This window comes from Nicotiana sylvestris, chromosome 10, assembly GCF_000393655.2.
Source record: "Nicotiana sylvestris chromosome 10, ASM39365v2, whole genome shotgun sequence".
In the NCBI taxonomy this organism is placed as follows: domain Eukaryota; kingdom Viridiplantae; phylum Streptophyta; class Magnoliopsida; order Solanales; family Solanaceae; genus Nicotiana; species Nicotiana sylvestris.
In genome coordinates this window covers 80183823-80205770 of record NC_091066.1, presented here as the reverse complement: position 1 = coordinate 80205770, position 21948 = coordinate 80183823, and positions in this window count along the sequence as shown.

Below are 21948 nucleotides of genomic sequence, written 5' to 3'. Positions count from 1 at the left end.
GTCCATTAATGTGCCTTTGGTGGAGGCTCTTGAACAAATGCCGGGCTATGCAAAATTCATGAAAGACTTGGTCACAAAGAAGCATTCTATGGATTGTGAAACTATAAAGATGACTCACCAAGTTAGTGCTATAGTGCATTCAATGGCCCCGAAGCTTGAAGATCCCGGTGCTTTCACCATTACTTGCACCATTGGGAGTGCGGATTTTGCTAAAGCTCTATATGATTTGGGGGCTAGTATCAATTTGATGCCTTATTCCGTTTTCAAGACTTTGGGTATCGGGCAGGCGAGGCTGACTTCTATGAGATTACAAATGGCAGATAGAACAATGAAGAGACCATTGGGTATTATTGATGATGTGCTTGTCCGGGTGGACAAATTTATCTTGCCAGCTGACTTTGTGATCTTGGACTGCGAGGTGGTCTATGAAGTTCCTATCATATTGGGAAGACCTTTCCTATCTACGGGGAAGTAATTGGTTGATGTGGAAGCAGGGAAACTCACCTTCCGAGTGGGTGATGAAAATGTGGTCTTTCATGTATGCAAATCAATGAAGCAGCCCAACAGTACCGAGGTGTGCTCTTTTATTGACCTCGTCACAGCAGTGATAATGGATAACACATGTGCAATGATCAATGTGGAGGACCCATTAGAGGCCGTACTATTGAATCTTGATGTCAATGAGGATGCAAGCCGGGTGGAATGCGTGAATGCTTTACATGGAATGAGCTCTTATTCTTATGAGCCTAGGAAATTATCTTTGGACCTCAAGAATAGAAAGACTCCACCAACAAAACCTTCAATTGAGGAGCCTCTGATGTTGGAGTTGAAACCACTGCCTCCACACCTCAGGTATGAGTTCTTAGGATCAAATTCTACTTTGCCAGTTATTCTTTCTTCTTGTCTTACTAACCTGCAGGTTGATGACACATTGGTGGTGCTTCAAGAGTGGAAAAAGGCAATTGGATGGACTTTATTCGGGGTATAAGCCCCGCATTTTGTATGCACAAGATTATTCTGGAAGATGATTCAAAGCCTTCCTTGGAGCATCAAAGGAGGTTGAACGAGGCAATGCAAGAAGTTGTGAAAAAGGAGGTGATCAGGTGGTTGGATGCCGGGGTTGTGTACCCCATCTCTGATAGCTCTTGGATTTCACTGGTGCAATGTGTACCGAAGAAGGGTGGTATGACCGTGGTTGCAAATTCACAAAATGAGTTGATTCCTACCAGAACCGTCACCGGTTGGAGGGTATGCATGGATTACCTCAAGTTGAGCAAAGTGACCCGCAAGGATCACTTTCCTTTGCCTTTTATTGATCAGATGTTAGATCGACTTGCTGGGCATGCCTTCTACTGTTTCTTAGATGGGTATTCTGGGTACAACCAAATTTTGATTGCTCCGAAAGATCAGGAGAAGACCACATTCACTTGTCCATATGGCACTTTTGCCTTCTCTAGGATGCCATTTGGGTTATGTAATGCACCGGCTACATTTCACCGGTGTATGATTTTCATTTTCACCGATATGGTGGAAGACATTTTGGAGGTGTTCATGGATGACTTTAGTGTTGTGGGAGACTCATTTGATGAATGCTTGAAGAATCTTGATAGAGTTCTGGCCCGTTGTGAAGAAACCAATCTTGTCCTAAATTGGGAGAAATGCCACTTTATGGTGGAAGGAGGAATTGTTCTTAGGCATAAAATTTCGAAGCATAGCATTGAGGTGGATAAAGCAAAGATCGAAGTGATTTCAAGGCTCCCCCCTACATCTGTCAAGGGAGTTCGAAGTTTTCTTGGGCATGCAGGGTTCTACCGTAGATTTATCAAAGACTTTTCGAAGGTAGTGAATCCCTTGTGCAAGTTGTTGGAAAAAGATGCTAAGTTCGTGTTTGATGAAAAATGTATGCAAGCCTTTGAATTTCTCAAGCATAAGTTGACCACCACTCCTATTATTACCACGCCCAATTGGAGCTTACCCTTGAGCTCATGTGTGATGCGAGTGATGTTGTGATTGGGGTGGTTCTGGGTCAAAGAGTGAACAAAATATTTCATCTAGTGTACTATGTGAGCAAGACAATGAATGATGCTCAAGTGAACTACACGGTGACCGAGAAAGAACTTTTGGCTATTGTGTTTGCTATGGAAAAATTTTGGCCGTATCTTATGGGTGCTAAGATTATTATTCATACCGACCATGCCGCACTCTGACACTTGATGACGAAGAAGGATTCCAAAGCTAGACTGATGCGATGGGTCTTGTTACTTCAAGAGTTTGATTTGGAGATTGTGGACCGGAAGGGTAGTGAGAACCAAGTGGCGGACCACTTGTCCCGCTTGGAGTAGGAGGGGAGGCCTCGTGACGGCCTAGAGATCAATGATTCATTTCTATTCGAACAACTCTTTTCGGTGTCGATGAATGATATGCCTTGGTTTGCCGATGTTGCTAATTTCCTTGTGACTAGTATCATCCTGTGTGAGCTCTCTTCTAACCAAAGGAAGAAGCTCAAGCGGGATAGTTTGGACTTCTATTGGGATGAGCCGTACTTGTTCAAGATTTGCACGGATGGTATGATCTGAAGGTGTGTCCCAGAGGAAGAGCAATTGAGTATCTTGGAGGCTTGTCATTCCTCTCCCTATGGTGGCCATCATGGCAGGGCGAGGACAACTTCTAAAGTTCTTAGTTGTGGGTTTTATTGGCCAACTTTGTTCAAAGATGCAGGTGATTTTGTGAAGAGATGTGACGAATGCCAAAGAGCGGGTGAAATTTGAAAGAAAGATGAGATGCCTCTCAATACCATCCTTGAGGTTGATATTTTTGATGTATGAGGCATTGATTTCATGGGCCTATTTGTTAGCTCTTGTGGGAACACTTACATTCTTGTGGCGGTGGACTATGTTTCAAAGTGGGTTGAATCCGTGGTTTTACCCAACAATGAGGCCCGGAGTGTTGTTGCATTTCTCAAGAAAAGCATTTTTACATGGGCTGGTACTCCGCGTGCAATCATAAGTGATGGGGGGGGGGTCTCATTTTTGCAATAGAGATTTCGATACTTTGCATTCAAAGTATGGTTTCAATCACAAAGTTTCTACTCCCTATCATCCTCAAGCAAGTGGTCAAGTTGAAGTCTCCAATAGGGAAATCAAAAGTATATTGTCAAAAACGGTCAATGCAAATAGGACCGATTGGTCAAAGAGGTTGGATGATGCTCTATGGGCTTATAGGACTTCTTACAAGACTCCGATTGGTATGTCTCCGTATCGGTTGGTGTTTGGGAAAGCTTGCCATCTACCGGTCGAGTTAGAGCACAAGGCCATGTGGGCTTTGAGGAAGCTAAATCTTGCGTGGGATGTTGCAGCCAATCTTCGTGTGGAGCAGCTTAATGAACTTGATGAATTCCGATTCCATGCCTACTCCAATTCGTCCTTATACAAGGACAAGATGAAGTACCTTCATGATAAATATGCTTGTGGAAAGGAGTTCAAAGTAGGCAATTTGGTTCTCTTGTTCAACTCCCGCTTACGTCTGTTTTCGGGAAAGCTTAAGTCAAAATGGAGTGGAGCTTTTGAAGTGGTGTGTGACCCCGTTTGGTGATCTTGATTTAAAGAACAAAAAATGGTGAAGTTTTTAGAGTGAATGGGCATAGGGTCAAGCACTACTTGGAAAAAATTGATGACAGCCACGTGGTGGCCCTTCTTCATTTCAAATGATATGATGGTAACCTGCGTCGTGCCGCGACGTTAAATTAGGCACTTCTTGGGAGGCAACCCACGTATTTTTCTTCTTGTTTTATTTGATTTTCATTGTAGTGTAGGATTTATTTTTGGGCTAACTAGTTGTGAGATGTTATAGGATTGTGTTGGTGCAGTGCAGGACATAGTAGAAAAAGTGTTCAGGCCTCTGAACTTTGCAATGCGGCAACACTACATTTAGTGCGGACCGCACTGGTAAAGGAGGAAATGTCCTACTCTCTGAAGTTTGCCACTGTGGCCGCAGTACATTTTGTGCGGTTCGCAGTGGACCACTGCGGCCGCATGATATTTTGTGCGGACCGCAGTGGGTTGCCTATGTAAACTTGAAAAAGGCTATGTAGTGTGGACCGAGGTCCATTTTGTGCGGTCCGCACTGGGGTAGGTAAGCTGGGCCCCAGGACTTTTTCTATAAATAGTACCTGAGGCCCAACAGTTACACTTTTCGATCTCTTTGCTCTCAAACATTATAAAAACACTATTCATCCGCCATATTGCTCGTAATTCATTGTTTGGACTTGTTGAGCTTCATTTCATCTCACATCTGGTAACTTAACTTCATTTTAATTGCTTTAAGTTTGTTATTTTCCTTTATTTTTTGTTTTTCTTGTCTTTCATTTTGTTCCTCCCGTAGTTTCTGCATTAGGGTTGTTAAATTCTTGATTAGAGTAGACTTAGATAGTTAAAAGCACTGGGAAATCACTTAGGGACCCTACTTAGGTGAAAAATTGGGTTTAAAATCAAAATTCATGAAACCCTAACTTAGTGCCACAGCTGGGCACTCAGTGCAGACCGGGGTCATTTCTGTGCGGTCCGTAGTGCCCTTGTGCGGTCCGCAGTAACATTTTGTGCGGATCGTATTGATTAAAGTCCTGAAAGCTGAACCTTGGGGACTGCGGCCGCACTACATTTTGTGCGGTCTGCATTGTTCCCTGTGCATCCGCACTATATTTTGTGTGGTCCGCACTACCTGGATACAGAGAGTGGGTAGTTTGAACCCCACCTCTGTGCGAACCACATGGCCTTTTTGTGCGGTCCGCATTGACCCCTGTGAGGCCGCACACCATTTTGTGCGGTCCGCACTGTGTGACTTCTGAAAATTGTCTGCAACTTTTCCTTCCTGTTCTGCAACTCTGTTTCTTAACTGCTTCTATTGATACTAACAAGCTTATTGGATTGTGTTTGCGGACAATAGTGAAACAACAAGGTAAAGGTTCTAAACAATCAGGCAGAAGAGAATCCTCCCGAGGAGGGAAACATAAAATGGTAAGATTGACTATTCAAGCCCGGCAAAACATCAAAAACATGAGGAAGATGATTAAAGCTACTAATAATGCCATTGACATGTCTGGGAGTGAGTACGAGCCCTCCTAGGAGATATCTTCAGACTCAATCCCAGAATACATCCCTGACTGGCTGGAGAGGCACAGAGTAAGAGACGCTCTTCCCACTTCCCCAGCTACCCAAGCGTCAGTAAATGTGTCTTCTAGGTCGTCTGAGGGCTCAGCTAAAGGCAGCAGGGATGAATACTCCACCTCTCCCACAGCTTCATTATCCGGAGAGGGTGCAGTAGGTGATAAGGAGGAAGTAGAAGGAGAAGAAGTAGTTGGAGAAAGAGGTGAACCTCAGGTGGGGGGTATTGCTAGAACTAGGAAACCAGAGGTGTAGCAAGACCGGTTTGTTAGTGAGGTAGCGTACCACAAATTCAGGGAATGGTGACCGGTGAGGAAATTAATCCCGGAGTATAGTTTTGTTGATAGAGATCTACTACCTCACAACCCCAATGTGAGGAGGCAGTTTTGGGAGAGAATTAACTGGGAATACTTTTTGGGTGAATGTGTAGATGACAACGAGCACTTGGTCAAGGAATTCTACACCAACGTTGCCCCACATAAAAAAGGGTACAAAAGTGACCAAGGGGTGCTGTTTGATGGGAAAACAATAAATGACTACCTTATCTTTGATGAGGAGGATCAGACCCTATACATGGCAAAGATGGAACTGGGCGAGGAAGTCTGTCCCTGGCTGGCACAATATCTGGCAATCCCAGGTACCACCCCCGACTGGTTGACTGCGGGCGTCAAGATTCTGAGACGTAATTTGAACTTCGAGGCAAGGGGTGGGAAATATTTGTATGTAGCAGGTTGGACCCCACGACTCATGACAACTCACTCCCTCTTCACCGGGCAATTTTGGTGGCTTCGATTATGGTGGGGTACCCAATCAATGTGGGAAATGTGATTTTGAGGATAATTACAATTGTGGGTGTTGAGAATGACAGAAACTTTCGTTTCCCCAGCTTTTTGACTATGTACTTCGGGGACCTCAAAGTTGAAAAGAGGCCGTTTGATATAAAGGTCAAGGCGAAGGCCCCATTTTCTTGGTACAACATGTAGGGGGATGATAAACCCCAAGAGCAAGAACTTCAAGGGAACAACTACTGCTCCAACTAGCCAGTCTGAAGAGCCAGTTGTGGTAGTGGCTCCTGCTCAGCCTACCTCCACCTCCCGTGCCTATCCAGTGACTGCCCACTGACTAAGCTAGGCTCTTCTCAGTATCAACAACTGAATGCAGACTGCGTCATCCAAGTTGTCTACCCTCACTACCACAGTAGAGGCTCAGTCGGCACCTCTACCTCCACAGGTCCCCCACTCCATAGAGGATGCTCTCAAGGAGATTTTAGCCAACCAAAAGAAAATCCTCGACACTCAGAATATGCTCACAGATGAAGTTTCTTCACATAGCCAGGCTCTCAAGGAGCTTGCTAGGGAGCACAATAAGTTGAGAAAGATGCGGGCTTCCATGGAGTCCGTAAAGGCGCTGAGGGTTGATGTTGACAGGATGAAGGCAGATCATCTTCCTTTGGACTTATTGCTATAAGACCCAGTACCATAAGCTCATCCCCAACCCAAGTAGTCCCAGAGGCCTCCCAAGAGGAAGAGGATGATTCCCAGAGTGGATGATGCAGTCATCCAGTTGGCAGACCCACCGGAGGCCTCCTCCAGTCAGCCACGGGATGCACCTCAGAAGCTTGTCCAGGTCCAGGCCCAGGCCCATGACCCAACAGTAGAGCAGCAGGGCACAGGGAACCAGTCTGAGGTTCTCGAGTATAGTGAGGACCCAGGGACCACTCAGGAGCCCATGCAGACAGACAGGCCATAGGGAGTCCCTATATCCTTTTTCCTTTTCTCTTTTTGGTGCTTTATTTAGTTTAGTTAGCATTGAGGACAATGCCAGCTTTCATTTGAGGGGGTAGGCCCTACTTTTATGGATTCATTCGGATTTGTATATATATTTGATACTTTTTATGCTTTCTTTATCTTTTCATCTTTGGGTTGTATATAATTTTAACATTTCGTTACATTTATCGCACTTTTATTTTACTTTGGGTCTCTATATAAAGTTATGCTACATTGTACATATTCATCCCATCTATTGTATATTCGACAAATCCCCTCTTGTATATATTCATTTTACTATCCACAACTTTTCCTTCTTAGCTTCTTATTTATGATTCATAGCTTCTTGTTTTGAAAGTTTGCAATAAGCCTTTGGTTTTCTTAATGCCACGATTCTTTCCAAAGGTGGAGTTTTGTGTGAACCGGGTGGCTCTTCCCAATGATGGATGGCGTGACAACCTTCTTAAGGGTTTGAGTCCGTTTTTTTTGTTTTTTAGTAGTTAGTAGTTAAGGGTGCCTCAAGCAAAGCTTCACTTGGGCCTAACACATTTGCCTTTGATCTTATGGTCAAAAACAAATTGTTGTGTTTAGGATGGTGAAAGTCGTGACCTTGAGACTCTTTTGTTGACCGATAATCATCAAGTGGTTTTTCGGGACCAGTGTGTGCTAAAATCTTATCTAAGGTTGTTGTGGGCCCCCAATTCTATGTCTTTAGCGACCCCATAGCTTGTGTGGTGAGTAATTGCATTGCAAGTCCAAGTCCCGAGCCATTGGTCTAGAACTTGTCCTGAATGTTTGTTGAGGCAAAATCCTAAGTGAATTTTGACTTGATACATAATTATAGGCTCTCCTTGGTCCAAATGATGGCTTGAACACTTCCATGACCTACCAATGATAAGATCCCTAGTCAATCCTTTTGAGCCTTAGACCTTTTCCCTTCAAGACCCATAATACAAGCCAATACCCGTTCTAAAAGATACCCTCTCTTGGCACCCAATCTTTCCTTTAGCATATGGTAAAAGCATAAGTTTGGGGGGAGAGACGAGGATTGCAACAAAGTGGTAAAAAGGCACAAAAATGAAGAAAAGGAAAGGCAATGAAAAAGAAAGAAAAGCAAAAAGATAAAAAGAATGTTCAATGTGAAAAAGAATAAAAAGGGACTCAAGAAAAGCAATGAATGAAAGGGGTGGAAGGTTGAACAAAAGGAGAAAATGTTTGAAATGTATAAGAAAGAGTGACAGTGTGTCTCTCTAACCCCTTAGAAAAAAGTGAAATAACTCAAAGAGTCAAGTGAATGTGTGCCAAATGAAACAAAAGAAATGCTTAAGGAAAGATGGAACCTACTTAGACCACAAATCTCCTACCCTGAACCAAAAGCCTTCACAATGTCTCCACAAAAGCCCTATATGATCTTGAGTTGAATGAAGCTTACATTAGTGGTGACTCACATAAAGGGCAAGCATATGGTACTTAGAGCCGGACTTGAGAATTTTTCTTGAGAGAGATGAGTGGATATCCAATAACCTCGTTCTGAGTGCCACTATTCTAAAGGTGAGGTTTGCTGAGGGAGAGTTGAGGATGTGTGAGTTTGGGTTTCACAATGACCAAAGTAATAGAAAGAATTCTTTGATGTGTTGAGTCAATTCTTGATGCTCTTGTGTCGCACTTAATCCATGGAGTTTCAAAGAGTAAAAGATGTTAATGATTTATTTGTATTGAGGGCAATTGTTAGTCCCAATTGATGCTAGATGAGGTTACTTTAGGATAGCTGAAATTTTCTTGGATGTTCTCTTAAGGGGTGGGTCTTATTTTGTTTGCTTGGGGACAAACAAAAGCTTAAGTTTGGGGGAGTTGATAACTAGGGATTTTGATGCATTTTATACTCCTTCTTGCTTATGTTTTGATTAGAAATTCGTACAAAATAGTCCCAAAAGGCTCACAAGTTGTGCTTGATTGCAGGTTTGATTAACAAAGCAACAAGATGTCAAAGATCAGCTCAAAAGGAGTGAAACTTGCACAAGTACCAAGACAAGATAAAGTTTAGACAAAACAGGCCCGATGCGGCCGCACACCATTCTGTGCGGTCCGCACAAGGAGGTTCAGAGAGGTGGCATTTAGGCAAAAAGGGAAATGCGGTCGTACTAGGTTTTGTGCGGTCCGCACTAGGTCAATGCGGCCGCACTCGATTTAGTGCGATCCACAGTAAGAAGGATCAGAGAGTGCCAACTTCCGAGTTTCAAGCTAATGCGGTCTGCGCTCCATTTCATGCGGACTACACTAGAAGCCTCTGCGATCGCAGTCCATTCTCTGCGGTCCGCAGTGCTTACTTGAACCTTGATTGCTTGCACAAATTTGCATACCCAATTGGTCTTGATAAAGTCAATTCGGGCAAAATCACTCGAACCACCGAGAGGTGTAGAGTGGGTAAAATCGTGCAATGATTATATCATACTCCCCAAATGTGTCAATTATGCCTTAGACTCAAGTATCCGTTAATTGACCACCTAGGCAGAAGTCACTACCCTAGTGTAGGGCTGTATTCTAGGCCGGGCCCGGACCTTCGTATGCCAAACGGGCCGGGCTTCGTGGGCCTGGGCTCTGGCGGTCCCGGGCTTCGTGGGCTCAACGGGTGGAACCGGCCCGTGACGGGCCTAAGCCCATATGGTCCTGGGCTAAACGGGCCAGGCTCGTGGGATTCGCGGGCCTAGCGGGGGTTTTTTTTAAGGCAATTTCTTGTAGTATCATGGCTATATTAAAAATATATATGTAGTATATATGTAGATCTAATTATTAAAGTGCTTGACGAAAAAGAAAAATAACAAAACAATAGTAAAACACTAAATTGTCATGCATAATATATTGTCTTGTAGTATATATATATATATTGTATCTTATGTATATATATTATAACTTATTACTTATATATTTTCTTGTAGTATATATTGTATGTTATGTATATATATTCTCTTATATATTTTTTTGTAGTATATATTGTATCTTATGTATATATATTATAACTTATATATTTTCTTGTAGTATATATTGTAGGTTATATATATATTGTAGCTTATAAATAATTCCAAGTAAAGACAAAGAAATATTGTGAAAAGATATTCAAGGGTATGTCTTATAATTTTTATTACCAAAAATGACATATCTTTCTTAGTCTTCCTTCCCCCAATGGAATGAGCACAACAAGGTACTAATACCACCATTAGAAGGAAAAAAACTAAGGAAGATGTGCCAAAATACAAGTTACATATTAGTCTATGTATTATCTCTAACAAATCTCATAAATCCTTCAAGGTTCGGAGGAGGTTGCGTTGGTGGTGGTGGAAAAGAAGCTTGTTCATCACCACTTCCGGGCGAAGCCGAATCCTCCGCAAGTTCCGCTATCATTTCTTCATAAGCTTCATCTATCGCCGGTTGTGCTTCTGCAATTCCAAAGTTTCTTCTTTCCGAGCGGATCCAATCTCTAAACAGTACTGATTTTTCCAAGCTATTCCTCATAGACGCTCTATGATCACCTATTTGAAGTCTTGCTTGACTGAAAGCGCTCTCTGATGCAACAGTTGAAGCTTGAATTGATAAAATATCCCGAGCCATCCTTGCAAGAACCGGAAAATGTTTTTCCCTTGCCTTCCACCATTCCAAAAGATCAAAAGAGCCGTCTGGATTCTCCTTTTCAAGTCCCTGAGACAAATAAACTTGAAGCTCATTTAGATGTGAAGTTTCATCATAATTATCACCTTGAGAACCCCTGAACTCCGTCCAAGATTTAAGAGCTTTTAAGCCCGCAACTCTTTTAGACGATTGTGAGCTAGACGAAGTAGGGGTTGGAATAGTTGGCCTAGCATGCTCTAAGGCAAGTTGATAAGCATTATAAACTGTTTGAGCATTAATTTTAATTGAGGCTTTTGCATCTGCAAGTGTAGCAACTTCCTCATTTGAAAGATCTAAAGCCTTATAAATATTTGAATACCAAAAATGAGGACCTCCCAATTTCATTGTAGGATTTAACATTGCAGCAAGACCATAAATAGGAGGGATAGGAAAAAAATATTTTTTAAACTTTTGTTTCATTTCATTTATAGCAAGTTCATAAATGTCCCCACCCTCACCAAATTCAACAAACAAATCAGATAGTGCTGCAATATAAACTAAACAGTTTGAAATAGTAGGATAATATTGCCCAGAAAATGCATTTGTAGCAATTTGAAAATGTTCTAAAAAATCTAAAAGAATTTTAACATTCGTCCAATCTTGAGTAGTAAGCATTTCATCATCATCCTCACCACCTACCCGAGAATTAAACGTTGCATTAATTGGGTTTCTATATTCATATGCAACTACTAAACTTTCGTACATACAATTCCATCTAGTCGGGCAAGGTTTAGGAACCTTTCTTTCTCTAAGGCCATATTCATCACATTTTTTAAAATACTCTCTAAGTCTACTTCTACGGTTTGAATAAAAAAGCCAATTAAGAGCCATTCTAACCTTTTCAATTTCTATGTTTAAAATTCGCATACCATCACCGACAATTAAATGATAAATATGACAAATACATCTAACATGGAAAATATTAGTAAATGCAGGATTTAGTGTTGTTGTAAGCATGCCTATAGCACTAGTGTTACTAGAAGCATTATCCATAGAAATTGCCATTATTTTATCGCTAAAGCAAAAATATCTACAAATATCTGCAACAGTGTTAGCTATAAACTTACCTGTGTGACGCGAATTAATTATTCTATATGCAATTATGCGTTTTTGCATTATCCATTCCTCATCTATCCAATGACTTGTAACAGTTAGATAATCACAATCATTACCACTTCTACCAATATCAGTAGTAATAGAAATCCGATTAGGTATATGAGTAAATAAATACCGCAAATATTGTTCATATTCATGTTTGAATTTATAAATATCACTCTTAACTGTTGCGCGAGGCCAACCTTTATAAGTAGGATTAAAAACTCTTCTAATATAATGAACCCAATTAGGATTAGAAGCAAAAGTATAAGGTAAGCACATAACAGTAATCATCTTTGCTAATTCTTCACGATCTCTATTTGGATCGTAATATAAAATACCTCCGGTGACAGTGTTAATTCCTGGTTGAACTAGATTTGAACCTGTACTAGGGTTAACCACAGAATCTACACTTGTCCCCTCTAGCTGCGCTTTTATTTGTAAAAATCTAGTCTTATCTCTAGGGTGTGTTTTTATGTGCCTAGTCAAACTACCCGTGCCGCTACGATCTCCAGTATATTTATGCGCCATTAATTTCCCACAAGTTTTACACTTAGCCTTATTTTGTTCTCTTACTTGAGTAAAAAAATTCCAAACTAATGATGTTTCTAGGCGTTTAGCAGGTTCTCTATTAAAAGTAGGAGTTTCTACAGGTGGGTCGGCCGGTGCATCACTTGGGTTATTAAGAGGACTAGTAGGTGTATCATCTAAATCCGGTGCTTGAGTTTCATCATCATCCTCATTTTCCTCATTATTTTCTAAGATGGTTTCATTAGGATAAAGAGCATTCATAATTTCATCATCTAATCTATCACCTGGTGCAACATTATGATAAAATTCACTATCGGTAAATTGAAAACAAGGGTGATCACTATCAAGAATTACGGAAGGAGGAGGACGTCTAGGTTGGCGACTACTTTCAACTTGCTTATCTTTTCTAGGTCGGGGAGCCGGGGGAAGGGTAGTTGGTTGGCCACTACTTTCACCGGTTTTATCTTTTCCTTTACCAAACATTTTTTTCAAAGTAAATGCCATATTAATTATAATTATGCAAACTAAACCACACAAAAATATATTCTTAAAACGTAAGAGTTGAAACGAGTTTACCGGATTGCCGAACAACTTCTTGAAAATTGAAAATCGTTGAACACTTGAAAACTTCAATTCAACAACTTCACAATTTTTCACGAAATTTCAACAATAAATTAAGTAATTGTAGTAGAGAGATTGAGAGAGATTGAGAGATATTGATGAATTGGTGAATAAAAATGAAAGAATGAGGGGGTATTTATAGTTGAGAAATGGGGAAAAGTGTAATTATATAAAGTTTGGGGGCCAAATGGGCATTTTCTAAACTTAAAAACGGTCAAATTGTCAGCCCAAACGGCTAGATTTTAAATATGGCCGTTGGAGAATTTTAGAAACAATTTTTTTTAAAAAAAAATAGCCGTTGGGCCCGTTAGGCCCGCCAGGACCGGCCCAGGCCCGGCTGACGATCCCGTGCTCGTAGGCTAATATATGAAGACCGGCCCGTCATGGGCTTCTCAGGACCACCAGGACCGGCCCACCAGGCCCGTTAGGACCGCGGGCCCAGTCCGGTCCTGTTCAGGCTCGACCCACCAAGCAACATTACCCTAGTGCCTTTTAAACCATTTGAACAACCCGTTTTAGTTTAACTCTTAGTTTAATCTAGTTTCATTTACCATTGTAGTTTGATAAAAGTAGAAGTAAAATAAAAATACCAAAAATGTATAGAAGTGTAATTTGGAACACATACGCAACTCTGAACTACATAGATACCTGACCCAAATTCTAGCTCTCTGTGAAAATCGATCTCGACCCTAAATCAGGTAAAAGCTCTTTGACCCTCTCTTTCTACTTAATAGTAGTGTAGAGTAGGTTTCGATCAGAGAGGAGTTGTGTAGGATGTTGGAGTGGTTGCATCAGGGAGAGATGACTATGACGCAGTATGAGATGAGGTTCTCCGAGTTAGCTCGTCATGTTATTTGGATGGTTTCGACAGATAGAGAGAGGATTAGGAGGTTTGTTGATGGCCTCACTTATCAGCTTCGCATTCTCATGACCAGGGAAAGGGTGATTGGTGCTACTTTCGAGGAGGTTGTGGATATTGCCCGTGAGATTGAGTTTGTTCGTTGTCAGGAATGAGAGGAGAGGGAGGCCAAGAGGCCTCGAGGATGTGCTAGTTACAGTGGTACTCTTTCGAGAGGACAGTTTCAGCACGACAGAGGCCGTCCATTCAGGCATGCTCAGCCAGCTTGCCTAGGTTATCGTGGGACGTCATCGGGTCATGGTTCTCACAGTTCTCATCAGGGCCAGTCATCCCTTAGTGCCTTTTCAGCTCAGAGTTCATCCCGTGCTCCATCAGTCCAGGGCTCTTCTATGCCGAGTGCATCTGCTAGTCACTCTAGTGCGAGGGGTTCCCTTCAGACCCCTTCTCCAACACCTAGGAGTTGTTATGAGTGTGGTGATATGGGTCACATATGGAGGCAGTGCCCTTGTCGTCTTGTGAGTTCATCTCAACAGAGGGGTCATTCATCGGCTTCAGCGCTAGTTACTTCACCACCACCCGCCCAGCCAGCTAGGGGTGGAGGTCATGCGGCTAGGGGTCTCCCTAGAGGGTGAGGTCGATCAGGGGGCGGTCAGGCCCGTTTCTATGCACTTCCGGGCAGGCCAGATGCTATTGCTTCGGATGCTGTCATTACAGGTATTGTTTCAGTCTTCCACAGAGATGCCTCTGTATTATTTGATCCCAATTCCACCTTTTCTTATGTGTCATCATACTTTGCTCATTATTTGGGTACGCCCCGTGCGTTTCTTGCTTCACCTGTTCATGTATCTACCCCGGTGGGCGATACTGTTGTTGTAGACCGTGTGTACAGTCGTGTGTGGTGACTATTGGGGGTCTGAAGACACGTGTGGATCTTTTATTATTGTGTATGGTGGATTTCGATGTCATTTTGGGCATGGATTGGCTATCTCCATGTCATGCTATTTTGGACTATCATACTAAGACAGTCACATTGGCTATAACGGGTGTGCCGTGGATCGAGTGGCGAGGTGTGACTGATTATGTTCCCAGTAGAGTGATCTCATTCTTGAAAGCCCAACTTATGGTTGGGAAGGGTTGTCTTTAGTATCTAGCCTTTGTGAGGGATGTCGGTGCGGAGACTCCCAGTATTGATTCTGCTCCAGTTGTGAGGGATTTTCCCGATGTGTTTCCTGCAGACCTGCCGGGCATGCCACCGGACAGGGATATTGATTTTGGTATTGACCTACTGCCGGGAACTCAGCCCATTTCTATTTCGCCGTATGGTATGGCACCAACAGAGTTGAAGGAATTAAAAGAACAGCTTTAGGAACTCCTTAATAAAGGGTTCATTCGGTCTAGTGTGTCACCCTGGGATGTGCCGGTTCTATTTGTGAAAAAGAAGGATGGCACTATGAGAATGTGCGTTGATTATAGGCAATTGACCAAAGTCACAATTAAGAACAAGTATCCTTTGCCTTGATGATTTATTCGATCAGCTTCAGGGAGCGAGACCGTTCTCCAAGATTGATCTCCGTTCAGGTTATCACCAATTGAAGATCAGGGACTCGGATATTCTTAAGACATCTTTCAGGACCCGATACATTCATTATATTCTTCAGGCGCATGAATCTATCATTGAATTCATCATTTAATTCGTGATTTGGGATGGAATTTGGGAAGAAAATTGTGAAACCTTTCAAAAATGTAAAATGATGATTTGAAGGACCAAATGGTATCAGAATTGGATAATTTTGGTATGGTTAGACTCGTGAGGGTATGAGGATTCGGAAAATGTAAATTTTACCCGATTCCGAGACGTGGGCCCAGGGCTCGGGTTTTGCTAATTTCGAGATTTTTGATATTTTTCGAATGTTTTCGCTTGAGCTTTGTTCCCTTAGCATATTGTGACGTATTCGTTCTGATTTTGGATAGATTCGACGCACGTGGAGGCCAATTCGAGGGGCAAAGGCATCGCGAGCTAGAAAATTAGCCAGTTCGAGGTGAGTAATAGTTGTAAATGATGTCCTGAGGGTTTGAAACCCTGGATTGTACATCGTAGTGCTATATTGAGGCAAAATACGCGCTGGATGATGAGCGTGGGGTCTTTCACTACTGGGGATTGTGACTTGGTCCATCCCGATTGATGACTTTACTGAATATTTGACTGAAATTCATTTGTTATCATCATGATTTGGTCTGATTGCCATATTTGGGCTTCGTGCCAACTATTTGAACCCTTCCGGGAATTTTTATCAATGTTTCCTTACTGCTTGACTTATTATTTGAACTCAGTCCTGCTGATATCTACTGTTTTATAAACTCAGCCACTTTTACTCAGATTTGAAACTTAAATGATATTTCTACATCTTGTTTTAGGTTGAGAACTACTGTTTTACTAATGCCCAAGGGGCTTATGATGATTTCTGGACTGAGTGAGGCCGATGACCATATGTGAGGATATGCTGAGTGATATGAGGCTGAGGGCCTGAGATACTATTTATGTCATGCAGTGGCTTGAGTGATGTGAGGATATGCTAAGTGATGATGCCATGAGGTGGCTTGATATAGTGCTTGGGCTGTTAGGGGCCCCTCCGGAGTCTGCACACCCACAGTGAGCACGGGTACCCATGTGATTTGAAACAGTGGTAACAATGACACTGTATGATGCAATTTGGTCAGGTAACAATGGCTGACCATTATGCTGAGTGATTGTGATGTAGCCCGAAGGGCTGATACTGTACTGAGAGTGAGCCCGATGGGCTGATACTATGCTGAGCGATTGATACTGTGCTCGAGGGGCGAACTTCTACTTGTTAATTACCTGTTTTACTTGTTTTAAAAAGTAATATCATTTGATTTCTTCACTGATTTACTGCTCTAAGTGATTTTACTGCTTGATATGGAATTTTTTTGTGCCTTTACGTGTTTTCATACTTTCAGCCATTATTTGTAATTATTACTCACTGAGTCAGAGTACTCACATTACTCACTACACCATGTGTGCCGATTCAGGTATAGCAGAGTCCGCACTTGAGCGCTGATTCCTTCCAGGCTAGGCAGTGATTTGGAGTTACGAGGTTGCTGTTGACGTCCGCAGCCCCTTGTCTCTCTTATTCTCTATCATTTATGTTTTCTTCAGACTGTTGTATCGGATTGCATACTTTGTAGACCTATAGCAGATTCTGTAGTAGCTTATGACTTGTGACACACCGGTTTGGGCTGTGTCAGGATGGTTCCTGCTGTTATTATCATTAAATTCCGCAATTTATGAGTATTATATTATATGTTATTACTGTTTATGATGATTAATTGTTTAAAAGAGGTGTTCTATTTTGGTCCGGCTGGCCTTGTCTCCGCGAGAGGCGCCATCACGACCGGGTTCAGGAATTGGATCGTGACAAGTTGGTATCAGAGCCTAGGTTACTTAGGTCTCACGAGTCATGAGCAGGTTTAGTAGAGTCTCGCAGATCGGTACGAAGACGTCTGTATTTATCCTCGAGAGTCTACAGAACCTTTAGGAAAAATTTCATATTTTGAAACTCTTGTCGTGCAAACTTGTTGGCCCGAGTACTAAACTTCTGATATTCCATTCTCTCATAGATGGTGAGGACGCGAGCTACCAGACAAGGTGGAAGACCACCAGTGCCACCCATTGAGGCCACCAGAGGCCGTGGGCGCGATTGTGGACGTGGCAGAGGTAGAGCAGCGAGGGCAGCACCTGTTGATGCACCGGCTGCCCCGACTCTGGATCAAGCTCCAGCTGTAGATGCTCCAGCAGCACCAGTTCAGGCACCAGCTGTGCCTATCGTGTTTCTGGGTCTTCAGGAGGCCTTGGCACAGATCTTATCAGTTTGCACTGGCCTGTCTCAGGCAGTTTCAGCCACTACAACATCAGCTACTTCACAAGCTGGGGGAGGCAATCAGACCCCCACTGCTCGCACACCTGAGCAGGTAGTGCAGGGACTACAGACACTGGGGGTACCTCCAGCTCAGCCGGTTGCACCAGCTCAAGAGTTTGTTGTGCCAGTTATGCCGGATGATGAGCAGTGTCGTCTTGAGAGTTTTGGTAGACTCCAGCCTCCGTCATTCAGTGGTACCGAGGGCGAGGATGCCCAGGGTTTTCTTGATAAGTGTTAGCAGATGCTTCGTACAACAGGGATTCTTGAGACTAGTGGTGTGGCATTTACCACCTTTCAGTTTACTGGGGCTGCCTTCACATGGTGGGAGGCGTATGAGAGGCGTAGGCCGGTTGGAGCAACGCCCCTTACTTGGCAGGAGTTCTCCACTCTCTTCTTGGAGAAGTATGTGCCACAGTCCCGCAGAGAGGAGCTGCGTAAATAGTTTGAGTGGTTGCGACATGGGGATATGACTGTGTCACAATATGAGTCGAGGTTTTCTGAGTTGGCTCGTCATGCCATTTGGATGGTTCCGACAGATCGTGAGAGGATCAGGAGATTTGTTGATGGCCTTAACTATCACCTCCGTATTCTTATGACCCGAGAGAGGGTATTGGGTGCTACGTTCGAGGAGGTGGTCGATATCGCTCGCGAGATTGAGACGGTTCGCCGTCAGGATCGAGAGGAGAGGGAGGCCAAGAAGCCTCGAGGATCTGCCAGTTATAGTGGTGCTTCTTCGAGGGGCCAATTTCAGCATGGTAGAGGCCGTTCTTTCAGGCATGCTCAGTTAGCCCGCCCAGAGTATCGCAGGGCATCTTCGGGTCATGGTCATCATGGATCTCAGCGGGGCCAGTCATCACTCAGTGCCTTTCCAACCCAGAGTTCATCTCGTGCCCCGTCAGCTCAGGGTTCTTCTACGCCGAGTGCATCAGCTGGTCACTCCGGTGTGACGGGTTCCCTTCAGTCCCCTTCTCCAGCACCTGGGAGTTGTTATGAGTGTGGAGGGTTTGGACATGTGTGGAGGCAGTGTCGTCGTCGTATGGCTAGTTCATCTCAGCAGAGGGGTCAACCCTCGACTTCTGCTCCAGTTACTTCACCACCCGCCCAGCCAGCTAGGGGTGGAGGTCATGCGGCTAGGGGTCTCCCTAGAGGGTGAGGTCGATCAGGGGGCGGTCAGGCCCGTTTCTATGCACTTCTTGGCAGGCCAGATGCTATTGCTTCGGATGCTGTCATTACAGGTATTGTTTCAGTCTTCCACAGAGATGCCTCTGTATTATTTGATCCCAATTCCACCTTTTCTTATGTGTCATCATACTTTGCTCATTATTTGGGTACGCCCCATGAGTTTCTTGCTTTACCTGTTCATGTATCTACCCCGGTGGGCGATACTGTTGTTGTAGACCGTGTGTACCAGTTATGTGTGGTGACTATTGGCGGTCTGGAGACCTGAGTGGATCTATTGCTATTGAGCATGGTGGATTTTGATGTCATTTTGGGCATTGATTGGCTATCTCCGTGTCGTGCTATTCTAGACTGTCATGCTAAGACAGTCACTTTGGTTATGCCGGGTGTACCGCAGATCGAGTGGCGTGGTGTGACTGATTATATCCCTAGTAGAGTGATCTCTTTATTGAAGGCTCAGCATATGGTTGGGAAGGGTTGCCTTTCATATCCAGAATTTGTGAGGGATGTTGGAGCTGAAACTCCTAGTATTGATTCTGTCCTAGTTGTGAGGGATTTTCCCGATATTTTTCCTGCAGACCTGCCGGGCATGACACCGGACAGGGATATTGATTTTGGTATTGACCTGGTGCCGGACACTCAGCCCATTTCTATTCCGCCATATCGTATGGCACCAGCAGAGTTGAAGGAATTGAAAGAACAACTTCAGGAACTCCTAGATAAGGGGTTCATTCGGCCTAGTGTGTCCCCTTGGGGTGCACCGGTTTTGTTTGTGAAGAAGAAGGATGGCACAATGAGAATGTGCTTTGATTATAGGCAATTGAACAAAGTAACAATCAAGAACAAGTATCCTTTGCCTCGCATTGATGATTTATTTGATCAGCTTCAGGGAGCGAGGGTGTTCTCCAAGATTGATCTCCGTTCGGGTTATCACCAGTTGAAGATCAGGGATTCAGATATTCTTAAGACTGCTTTCAGGACCAGATATGGTCATTATGAGTTTCTTGTTATGTCCTTCGGGCTAACCAATGCCCCAACAACATTCATGCATTTGATGAACAGTGTATTTCGGCCTTATCTAGATTCATTCGTTATTGTATTCATTGATGATATTTTGGTGTACTCGCATAGTCAGGAGGCGCACACGGAGCATTTAAGAGTTGTGTTGCAGAGATTGAGGGAGGAGAAGCTTTATGCAAAATTCTCCAAGTGTGAGTTTTGGCTCAGTTCAGTGGCTTTCTTGGGGCACGTGGTGTCCAGCGAGGGTATACAGGTTGATCCGAAGAAGATAGAGGCGGTTCAGAGTTGGCCCAGACCATCCTCAGCCACAGAGATTTATAGCTTTCTTGGGTTGGCAGGCTATTATCGCTGGTTTGTTCAGGGATTTTCATCCATTGCATCGCCCTTGACCAAGTTGACTCAGAAGGGTGCTCCATTTGTATGGTCGGATGAGTGTGAGGAGAGCTTTCAGAAGCTCAAGACAGTCTTGACCACAGCTCCAGTGTTGGTTTTGCCATCAGCTTCGGGTTCATATACTGTGTATTGTGATGCTTCGAGAGTTGGGATTGGTTGTGTGTTGATGCAGGAGGGTAGAGTTATTGCTTATGCTTCTCGTCAGTTGAAGCCCCATGAGAATAACTACCCCGTTCATGATTTGGAGTTGGCTGCCATAGTTCATGCATTGAAGATTTGGAGGCATTACTTGTATGGCGTATCTTGTGAGGTGTTCACTGATCATCGCAGTCTTCAACATTTGTTCAGTCAAAAAGATCTTAATTTGAGGCAGCGGAGATGGTTGGAGTTGCTTAAGGATTATGATATCACTATTTTGTACCATCCGAGAAAGGCCAACGTGGTGGCCGATGCATTGAGCCAAAAGGCAGTGAGTATAGGGAGTTTGGCATATATTCCAGTTGGGGAGATATCCCTTGCAGTTGATGTTCAGGCCTTGGCCAATCGGTTCGTGAGATTGGATATTTCGGAGCCCAATCGGGTGTTGGAATGTGTGATTTCTCGATCTTCCTTATATGATCATATCAGAGAGCGCCAATATGATGATCCATATTTTCTTGTCCTTAAGGATAAAGTCCAGCATGATGATGCCAGAGATGTGACCATCAGTGATGATGGTGTGTTGAGGATGCATGGCCGGATTTGTGTGCCCAATGTGGATGGGCTTATAGAGCTGATTCTGGAGGAGGCCCATAGCTCGCGGTATTCCATTCATCCGGGTGCCGCGAAGATGTATCAGGATTTGAGGCAGCACTATTGGTGGAGAAGAATGAAGAAAGATATTGTGGGATTTGTAGCTCGGTGTCTCAACTGTCAGCAGGTGAAGTATGAGCATTAGAGACTGGGTGGCTTGTTTCAGCAGATGGTTATTCCTGAGTGGAAGTGGGAGAGAATCACTATGGACTTTGTGGTTGGACTTCCTCGGACTTTGAAGAAGTTCGATGCTATTTGGGTGATTGTAGATCGGCTGACCAAGTCTGCGCACTTCATTCCTGTGTGTACTACCTATTCTTCAGAGCGGTTGACAGGGATTTATATCTGAGAGATTGTTCGGTTGCATGGCGTTCCTGTTTCCATCATCTCCGATAGAGGTACTCAGTTTACTTCGCAGTTTTGGAGAGCCGTGCAGAGAGAGTTGGGTACTCAGGTAGAGTTGAGCACAACGTTTCATCCTCAGATGGACGGACAGTCCGAGCGTACTATTCAAATATTGGAGGACATGTTGCGTGCTTGTGTTATTGACTTTGGAGGTTCATGGGATAAGTTTCTACCACTTGCAGAGTTTTCTTACAACAACAGCTACCAGTCGAGTATTCAGATGGCTCCATATGAGTCTTTGTACGGGAGGCGGTGTAGATCTCTGGTTGGTTGGTTCGCGCCCGGCGAGGCTAGACTATTGGGGACAGATTTGGTTCAGGATGCCTTAGAGAAGGTGAAAGTGATTCAGAAGAGGCTTCGTACAGCGTAGTCGCGTCAGAAGAGTTCTGCGGACCGGAAGGTTCGAGATGTGTCCTACATGGTCGGTGAGAAGGTCTTGCTGAAGGATTCGCCCATGAAGGGTGTTATGAGATTTAAGAAGAAAGGCAAGTTGAGTCCTCGGTTCATTGGGCCTTTTAAGGTGCTTC